The sequence below is a fragment of the Fundulus heteroclitus genome, chromosome 24 (assembly GCF_011125445.2).
Source record: "Fundulus heteroclitus isolate FHET01 chromosome 24, MU-UCD_Fhet_4.1, whole genome shotgun sequence".
Taxonomy (NCBI): Eukaryota; Metazoa; Chordata; class Actinopteri; order Cyprinodontiformes; family Fundulidae; genus Fundulus; species Fundulus heteroclitus.
Window position 1 is genome coordinate 25,199,264 of NC_046384.1, and position 9,377 is coordinate 25,208,640.

General features: G+C 42.1%; 1 long non-coding RNA gene across 2 annotated transcripts; it reads right to left on the reverse strand.

The window, feature by feature from the left end:
- Nucleotides 1-307: 307 nt before the first annotated feature.
- Nucleotides 308-5,153, reverse strand: LOC110368951. Of its 2 annotated transcripts, none has more exons than XR_004928118.1 (3): nt 3,573-5,153; nt 766-2,023; nt 308-677 (listed from the first exon to the last, which is right to left on the reverse strand). It is a non-coding gene; the product is annotated as an uncharacterized LOC110368951 (long non-coding RNA). The 2 variants fall into 2 exon arrangements; XR_002428562.2 differs by lacking the exon at nt 3,573-5,153 and having other exon boundaries at nt 335-677; nt 766-907; nt 1,276-2,376.
- Between the last annotated feature and the right edge of the window lie 4,224 nt (nt 5,154-9,377).

Consider the following 9,377-nt stretch of genomic DNA (forward strand, 5'->3'; position numbering starts at 1 on the left):
CTTTAGATCAGTCATGGTTTGCTTTTTTTGTTCTTCTCTTTTTTACATTACTAATAATTGTGTGTAACTGTGTTTGCCACTGTCACACCCGAATTTCCCCATTGCGGGACAATAAAGGATCTCTTATTCTTAGTTACTCATTCAGAAAGAGGGATTATGCATTCTTTAGCTCAAAGATAACAGTTTTTTGTGTTTCTGCTAAGCTATGAATAAAAGTGTATTCACACCTGTGAATAGGTTAATCAATGAGAGGTTGGCACTTGACCTGTACTTATCAATTGTTATGTGTGGACACCCTTGACTTTAAGGGACCCATAAAGAGAAACGAGGATAATAACTTGATTCTGATCATGCCAATGTTAATGTTTTTAATTAAAAGTGTGCACAACTGTAAAAAAATAAATAAATAATTACATTATACCAAAATGTCAATGTCACAACATCACACTCTTCTGTGTTGTGCTTTTTGGTGCTGGGCATGTGATGTCTTTGGCTTCACTGGAACAGAAAGGCCTAATCTTTTAATAAAGATATGACTGTCTTTGTATGAAGAGTCCTGGTGCAGGCAAGGCAGGAATACACGCAATGGGAGGTAGAACTTCCTGGTCACGCAGCAGCTGAAAGCTAGCAAGATGTGAGTCCCAGCTAGCACTACACCAGGTGTGTTGGCATCAAAGCTGTGAATGAAAGCAAACGAAACATTAAAATATCGATTGTCCCTATGTTATTGACACATGCCCATTGTGGAAGTCTACATATAAACACCTTAAGTGCTGATAATTCTTTAAAGCTTTCAGAAGTAGGTGTGCCGGCCAGTCAAATGTCCTGACTATCACTGTGCCATCTTCCAGTGCGGCCAGCTGTGGGATGGAGGCTCTCAGGAAAGCTGTTTTCCACTATCTGTTGACTTAATGACCACATATTACTGACTTTCAATTTTCTGCCAGATGGAACAGCCTCACCTTTTTAATATCTGCCAGTGTGTTGACCCTGGCCCTCTTATATGCTTGTTTGATTAGCCCAAAGCCACAGTCTGGGTCAAATTTGGTGAGGTCAGCAGTCAAGAAATGAATTCTTAATGTGGAGAGAAGCTTGTGTCCAACCCCACAGGTGCCATACAAAGGCATAAGGTTGTTTTTATTTTGTCCTGTTGTCACAGTGAAGATCCTGATCAGCTCCTCCAACTTTGAAATGAGTGAAGAAGTGGTGCATGTAGCTGATGTCTTCATTGCTCCCCTTCCCCAACAACGTGCCTTCATCAATAAGGTAATTCACCTGCTTTTACAGCCCTTCACAGGAGACACCAAAAAGTCCATATTTCCATGGTGTCAGGAAGTATATTGGTCCAGGTTGAAGCAGGTTTGTTGGGAACTGCACATAATGAAGACAGACAGGACAAAAAGTATTAGATCAAAGAAAAGCTGTGTTGGTCAAGCAGTCTATTGTACTTCATAAGGAAAACCTATGCAATGAATGATAAATACATGCTGTGCAAAATCAAAGCTGTCATTGACATTAGTCATCCTAATCTCTCTCTTTTTGAACAAGGTGAAGATGTTGCTTCTGAATTGCTGCAGTCTTCCTCTCATCTGGAAGGTTTGTGCTTCTCATCAGCTGGCCGTCATTCTATTGGCATTGCCAGCAGAGATCTGTGCAGAGCCTACCGCTCCTTATGTGTGGGAGAAGCTGATTCCAAAGCACCTTGAAGCTTGATTAACTGATATATATTTCAAAAGATTTATACAAACCAAGCTCCTTAGTAGCCTTCCTATAGAGATGCCACACTGAGGCTTTGGTCACATGTGCTGGCAGCAACTTCACATGCCAATCCTTATGTCCAGAATGGCAACAAAGCAGCATGATGGTGACAAGGCAGCATAATGGCAAGTTCTTTGGTGTAGATCTTTAAAAAAAACTAAAACTCTGTCAATTTGCTCTGGGCTGATAAAAGGGAGCCCCTTTTTCTCAAGTGTGTTCTTGCTTCGTTCTTTTCAAAGTGTCAGTCAGCGTGGCTCTGCAAATTCTGGACAGGGGAAATAAATTAAATTATTTGTCTCTGCTTATGATTTACATCAACCAATGCTACATAATAAAACATCGTTATGACAAAACACATTTTTTCTGCATCTTTTCTGTGTCTATAGAGATAAAAATCTAACACAAAACATTAATTATTTGTTTTTCCTGTTTTATCCAGATTAAAATACAACATGAAAAAATGGCCCATAACAAAACTCATTTCGATGTTAATACAGCCAGGTTGGTGTTGTGTTCTGTTGTGGGCGGATCCGCTGGTACATACGAATCCCAAGGCGTTCCCAGGCCAGCCGAGAGACATAGTCCCTCCAGCGTGTCCTGGGTTTCCCTCTGGGCCTCCTCCCGGTGGGACATGCCCAGAACACCTCACCAGGGAGACGTCCAGGAGGAATCCTGACCAGATGCCCGAGCCACCTCAACTGGCTCCTCTCGACGTGGAAGAGCAGCAGCTCTACTCTGAGTCCTCCCCGGATGACTGAGCTCCTCACCCTATCTCTAAGGGAGAGCCCAGACACACTACGGAGAAAACTCATTTCAGCCGCTTGTATCCGGGATCTCGTTCTTTCAGTCACGACCCAAAGCTCGTGACCATATAGATGAGGGTAAGAACGTAGATCGATCGGTAAATCGAGAGCTTTGCCTTTTGGCTCAGCTCTCTCTTCACCACAACGGATCGATACAGCGCCCGCTTCACAGCAGACGCCACACCAATCCGCCTGTCGATCTCCCGCTCCATCTTCCCCTCATTCGACCAGTTCTTTGCTGTTCATGATCGCCCAGCAGCACACAAAAACATGTTACCTGCACACAGTTGGATGACCAAAACACAATTCGTAATCCACATACATTAAAATGTGGAAAATCAGTTCATAGCTGTTTGAACAATTGAATTTTTGATCTATAGATAGGAAGATGCATTAACAGAATGGAAGCCAGTGCAGTTAACATGGGATTGCGCAATCCCAGGGGAGGCCAAGCGCTTGGTGGCTTCGGTATCAAGCGCCACCAAGGATTTACATGAAAAATAGCAAAAAGTCTGCGATTTTAAAGAGAATATGATCAAAAATGAGGAATATACATAACAAAATAAATATAACACAATTTATATTATGTTATCATTATATATTTTCTTTCTTTCCATAATGACAAGTGAGGCCTGGCCTCACTTGCCTCCCCTGACTGCACGTCCAGGTACCCCAGCTTCTTCCCACAGTCTAAAAACATGACTGTTAGGTTAACTGGCCTCTCTAAATTCTCCGTAGGTGTAAGTGTGTGTGAGAATGGTTGTTTGTCCTGTTTGTCTCTGGGTTAGACTGGCGACCTGTCCAGGTGTACCCCGCCTCTCGCCCATTGACAGCTGGAGATAGGCACCAGCACCCCTCGCAACTCCAATAAAGATAAGCGTGTTAGAAAATGGATGGATGATGCATTAGATTAAAAATATAGGACATAATAATCTGTGATTTATATCATGTTTGGACATTAAAAACAAGGAGATATGATGCATCAATACTTTTCTTAATTGTCAAACTCACCCCATGAGGAACTGAAAAGTATTCCTGCAGACTTCGACACCTCCAATCATATAAGATGTCCTGGCATGTTTTCTTTTCATCGGTATCTTCTTGATGGATGTTGTCATGACTGAAGTCACCACTCTACACCTGTTAGCTTCAAGATGGCCGATGCATCTCATGTCCTATACCACTCTCTTTCTGCTACTAAAGAATATAGGTGTATTTTGTACATGGACTCTGGAGAAACTTTGTGGCTGCAGGACTGTTTCCCAAGAGCAGAGTTCTCTTCCGTGACATTTGCAGTCAAAGTTATGGATCTTCTCCATTTCACTGTCTCTGTCTTCTTCAAATGTTGTGCAGACAATAGCTTTGGATTTCTTATGTTCCAGCTCCTCTGCCGCAAACTCACAGCTTTCTTCATCGTCCTCATCTTAGGTTAACGTCAGCTGAAAACTGGGAATGTTGTCTAATATTATGCAGTCACTATCATCAATTTATTCTGCTCCGTCTCCTTCCGAGAGTGAGACGTCGCCCCACTCGCTTCCGATGAAGAGAGTGGGGCGGCGTCATTGGTGCTGGTGAACATGTACTCCCACAGCAAAGTGCTGTAAATGCTGTGGTTAGGTTCTTTGACGATCTGTTCTGCTTGGTCCATCTTCACAAGTTCCATAAGACATGGTATGTTCAAACAGCATTAAAGCAGCTTATTATTATTATTAACAGTGGCGCAATTGGTGGGTTGCTGGTTCAATCCCCCTCTGACCATCTCAGTTGTTGTGTCCTTGTTCCCCAGAATTCCCAACATCAAAGACAGTGAACACTGTTGGGACTGCCTTTCCCTGACTGTGTGGTACACATTGAGGAAGATGGGAGTTTCAAAAGTAAGGTTTACTGGAAGCCCACACATACAGATCAAGAGCATTTTGATTCACATCGCCCAGTGGAGCACAAGCTCTCTGTTATCAGAACTCTGAGTTAGCGGGCTGACAACCTTCCCTCTGCCACAAAGGGGAAACACAAAGAGCACAAGCACATCAGGAAATCACTGCAAGCTTGTGGTTACCCAAAATGGGCCAACAAAGCTGGCAGAAAAAAACAGCACAGAGGATGGAACATAGAGGTACAAAACATTGTCCTTCCATATGTGTCGGGAGTTTCTGAGAAACTCAGGAGAATTTTCTCCATAGACAACATACCAGTAAACTTCAAACCTAATAACACTCTCAGACAAAAACTGGTTCATCCCAAAGACAGAACACCCAAATCACAGCTGAGCAGCATTGTGTATGTGGTTCAATGCAGTGAGGACTGCTCGGACTTCTACACAGGAGAAACTAAACAACAGCTAGATAAATGCATTGAGCAGCACAGGAGGGCACCTCAAGAACAAAGGGCACTCTATTGATGACAACGATGTCCAGATTTTTGGACTGGGAGAACAGATTTGAAAGAGGGGTGAAAGAAGCAATTTTGGTCAAACGAGAAAAGCCATCACTAAACAGAGGTAGAGGATTACGATTCCAACACCCCAGTGTTTACAGCTCAGTCCTCCAACACAGAGATTACATCAGCAGTCTCATCATGATTCAGGCGACCAAGTACTCCACTCACATCAAGCAATAGCTTCTAACGACACAGGACAGTGGCGGGTGGGTCACTGATTTGCATCTGACTGAGAATGCACCAAGGAGGATGGGCCTCCATGTCCCTAAAAACAGCAGTGCACCAACTACAGGTTGCTCAATAGTGAGCCACCAGAATTGACAAAGACTCCTGGATAGGAGTAGAAACGTTTTCAGAAAGAACTGAACAATAGTCCGGTTGCCTCTGATTTAAGCCTGCTTGCTGTTGTGCACAGGCATCTCTGAACAACATAATGTGTGTAGTGTGCTACGAATGCAATATGTACAAAAGATAATCCCCGCATTTGCAAATTCCTACGTTGACAAAGATTCTTGAATGCACCACATGCGTAGCATTCGATCCAGAGCAGACATTGCTCAGGTGATCCGCAGTGTGTGCGTCCATAGAACCGTAAGTTATCATGGTTTATGTTGTATTGTACTTTGTTTGGGTTCATGTTAACCCCTCGGTTTTTATTGAGAACTTAGCAGTATATTTGCTGTCGTTTGTAGTGTGGTGACTAGTTACCTACAAATAAGCAACTTGATGTTATCAGCTAGTTAGCAATAGGCTTGGAGCTCTATTTTGTGGTTGTTAGCAGCTAATTAGCAATTGGTTGTGGTATTGCAAATTCCCGTTGGTTACGCACTACATGCTGAACATTATTAGTATGTTTGAGTCCGAGTTTACTTATTTGATATTTCAGAATCTGTACTATGTGCGTTTGTATTTCAGAAACCCCACACACACACACACACACACACACACACCTTCAGATGCCTAAATGCAGATAAACTAATTGGACCACCTTAAAGGACTACACCTCTTATTCCTACAAGCACCTGAACATCCCTACAGTGTTCTGACCCGACACCCTGAAATGATTGCAGCCACCTAGAATCCATATACAGTCAGTCTAACATACACAATGTATACATAATCAAATAAAGAAACATGGGACCTCAATCCAAAAATATTTTAAACATGTCAGCTGCACCATGGGTTGTATGTTAATGTATAAAAAATATTAGGGTCACCCCAGAATACATATTCCAATTAATGTCCTATACCCACACATTGTACAATGATCTGTGGGGTTTTTAGTACTAACTATTCCACAGTCCCACGTCTTGGCGGACAAGACAACGCATTGATCCTTAATGATGTCAGTGTGGGATGGACTTTTTTTTTTTTACAGCATCAAAGTCAAGACACTCGAAGAAATGACTTTATCATTGCAACACCGTACAATCTCTCTGTCTCTCACCAACACCCTCTTCTCTTTTCCTCTCATTCCCGTGTAACTTTGCTTGAGGCTGTGGTTTGGCACCTTGGCTCTTTCTCTAGAGCATCCTCACGCTAATCACTGAAACCCAACACACATAAGGAGTGTAGAGGTCATGAATAAGGCACCCTGCTCACAACCAGAGTGTCAGCTATGTTCTCTTTTTTATCTATCACCCTCCTTCCTCCCCAAGGAGAAGAGGAAAGAAAAAAAACCTTTCCCTCTGAGGGCTGGGTGAGTCTTTTGGAAACAGTGGCCTTCTTTTTGATCTTTGACAACTAAGAGAGACAGGGGTTATAGGGAAGGTAGTGGGGAAAGGGAGCTGCAACTTTAATTCACCAGATGCTATTCTAAAGAGGAAAGAGGAAAGGTGTGTGTACCTGCATGCATATTCTTCATTTGTGGATGTGCAGACCAAGGCCGCCTAATGAAATTACTTGGTGAGGCAGTAAAAGAACAGATTTACCCTACTGAAGAGAACCCACCAATATGAATAAAAGGTAAGACACTAAAACCATGAAAACAACAAAGAAAAAATACCGTTTGTGTTCAAAGCATCAAAAATAAGGAAAAATTGCATTTATATATTCTCTCACAGCTCTAGCCAAAATAAACACGTGCTAAAAAATGCAATTAAAGCATGCTAAATTGTACCTGAGCATTGAAATAATGCTTAAATGTGGCTGTACGTACTCAAATCGATGGTGGGAATATGCACAGGTCACTTGCAGAAAGTAGGGAAAAAAACCTCCCATGTGTCCTCGTCCCTGCATGTAGGCTTCTGTGAGGGTGTAGTAAAAGTCCTCTGATCTCCCTCCTTCGTTAGCTCACCAATATAAAGCCCCCTCAGGCTTCTTTCTCGCCCACCTAAGGTTTCAAGGTTGTGCTTATGTCGTCACAGTCTGACTATATTCTTTTTTCTTCTTTTCGTTAGTGCTGCGAACAGAACACTCACCTCCCACTCAGTGATTCCACTGTAAGCTTATCATTCAGGCTGCGTTAAAGGTGTTTTTGTTCTATTCATTGATACGATATACTTTCTGATTCTAATCCAAGCGTATTCCTAAAATTTCACAAAACCAGTCCTTGCTTCTTTCAAGTCCCCTTGGTCCAGTGCCGTTTCCTCAATACCTTCACTTTTGGAGAAGTCCTTCCAAGATCCCCTCTGTTGATCTGCTTGCTGTTTCTCTGGCTTTCCTCCTAGTACCAGCTGTTCTCATAACGCTGCAACTTACCTAGAGGTTGCCTGCCTGTCCACCCTCCAACACCACCCAGTACACTGTACGACTTTTCTGGAAGGAAGTGAACAGAGACAGTATCCTCAAACTGTGGTCCTCACCACCTCCCAAACTTAGCCTCTGGTGTTCTGCTCACCTTCTCCCAGACTGCAGCTTTTGCTGCTAACAGTGAGGATTCATCTATACCAGACAATCCATTATACCTCGTCTCCTTGTTAAGACAATAATTCTTACCTCTCTTCTTCAGTGTCCAACCACAATCCTGCTGGGAGCCCAGAAAATTCATTCTCCTGTTCATTGTATTCAATATGTGAAATTGCCACACTATGTAATTGTTGCACTAGAGTAAAACCAACACTAGTTTTAACTGTCTCCTGTCAGCCTTTTTAAAGCGGCATTCAATGAGAATGCTAGAGCTAAGATTAGCAGGATAAGGCTAACTCATACAAATACTATGCCCTCATATTACATCAAAAACCCTTGTACACCTTCTAAACTAATGAGAGGACCACACTGACAAAACTAAAACTAATCAGTAAGTAACCTTAATATAAATTAAGAGGGAAGGTTTCCTTTCTGCTGTCGCTACATGCATGCTAGAAACAAAGGATTGCTGCAAGGTCAACAACAATGCAATAGATCAACTGCGGTCACATGTTTATTTAGGACGAGTGAAAGCTGCAAGTCAATGACTCAATGAAATCTGCTGGATTTCCAAGATAGAAAAGTTGTTAACTAGTCTCTCTGTATGAGTCAACTGAATTGCTGAAGTGCCTTAACATGACATGTTGTGTATTGGTGCTATAGGCTTATAAACAATTGAATTGAATTGAGTCCCTGGACAACATTTGAAAGTTTTTAAACCAAAGTGATAAGCAAGCGCAGAGACTAAAAGACACAATCAAGTGCTGCAGCTTGAGTTGACTGAGCAAAGAAAGCATTTCTCAGAAGATTTCCATTTCCTGTAATGTTCTGAGGGAAAGGACCCAGAATTCAGCCAGACCAGCAGAGGTTTCTTTAAAAAAGGCTCTTTAATTACCAACTCAAAAAACAGGGGAAAAATCCAAACAGACTGTAGAACAAAAAGATGACACAAAAAATAAACTAACGAGCAGGGCAGACAATGCAGGAACAGACCGGACAGAATGGCTCAGGTTTCTGGAGGAAAAGGGGTCAAAAATCCAAAAAGCAAACCAACATACAGAATTGCAGGAGGAGACTCACCCATACTCAACAGGACAACCTGGCACTGATGTCTGGTCTCAGCAGTTTATATGGAGGTGGAATCAGGTGAAACCGGTGAGAGGTGATTGCAGCAGGGGTGGAGTTAAGCAGGTGTGCAGAGTAAGTAATTAGACCAGACATCAGTGCTGAGGCTCAAAACAAGAACAGATAACAAAACCCCAAACCAAAACTAAGAAACTTCAGAAGACATAACAAAATAAACTACAACAGTAAACACTAATCTAAACAAGAAAACCAGACAAGACAGAACTCAAAACAGCCAGATAATAAAAGACAGGAGAGAGAAGGAAAAACTAAAACTAACATAAACCATAACAGAACTCAGAATATTACATTTCCAATTTGATTAAAACTAATTTGCTTATACTAAAAAGACTAAAAAGCAAAAGTAACAAGGAGGTAAAATAGAACTTAATGTAAAGCAGCCAGAGT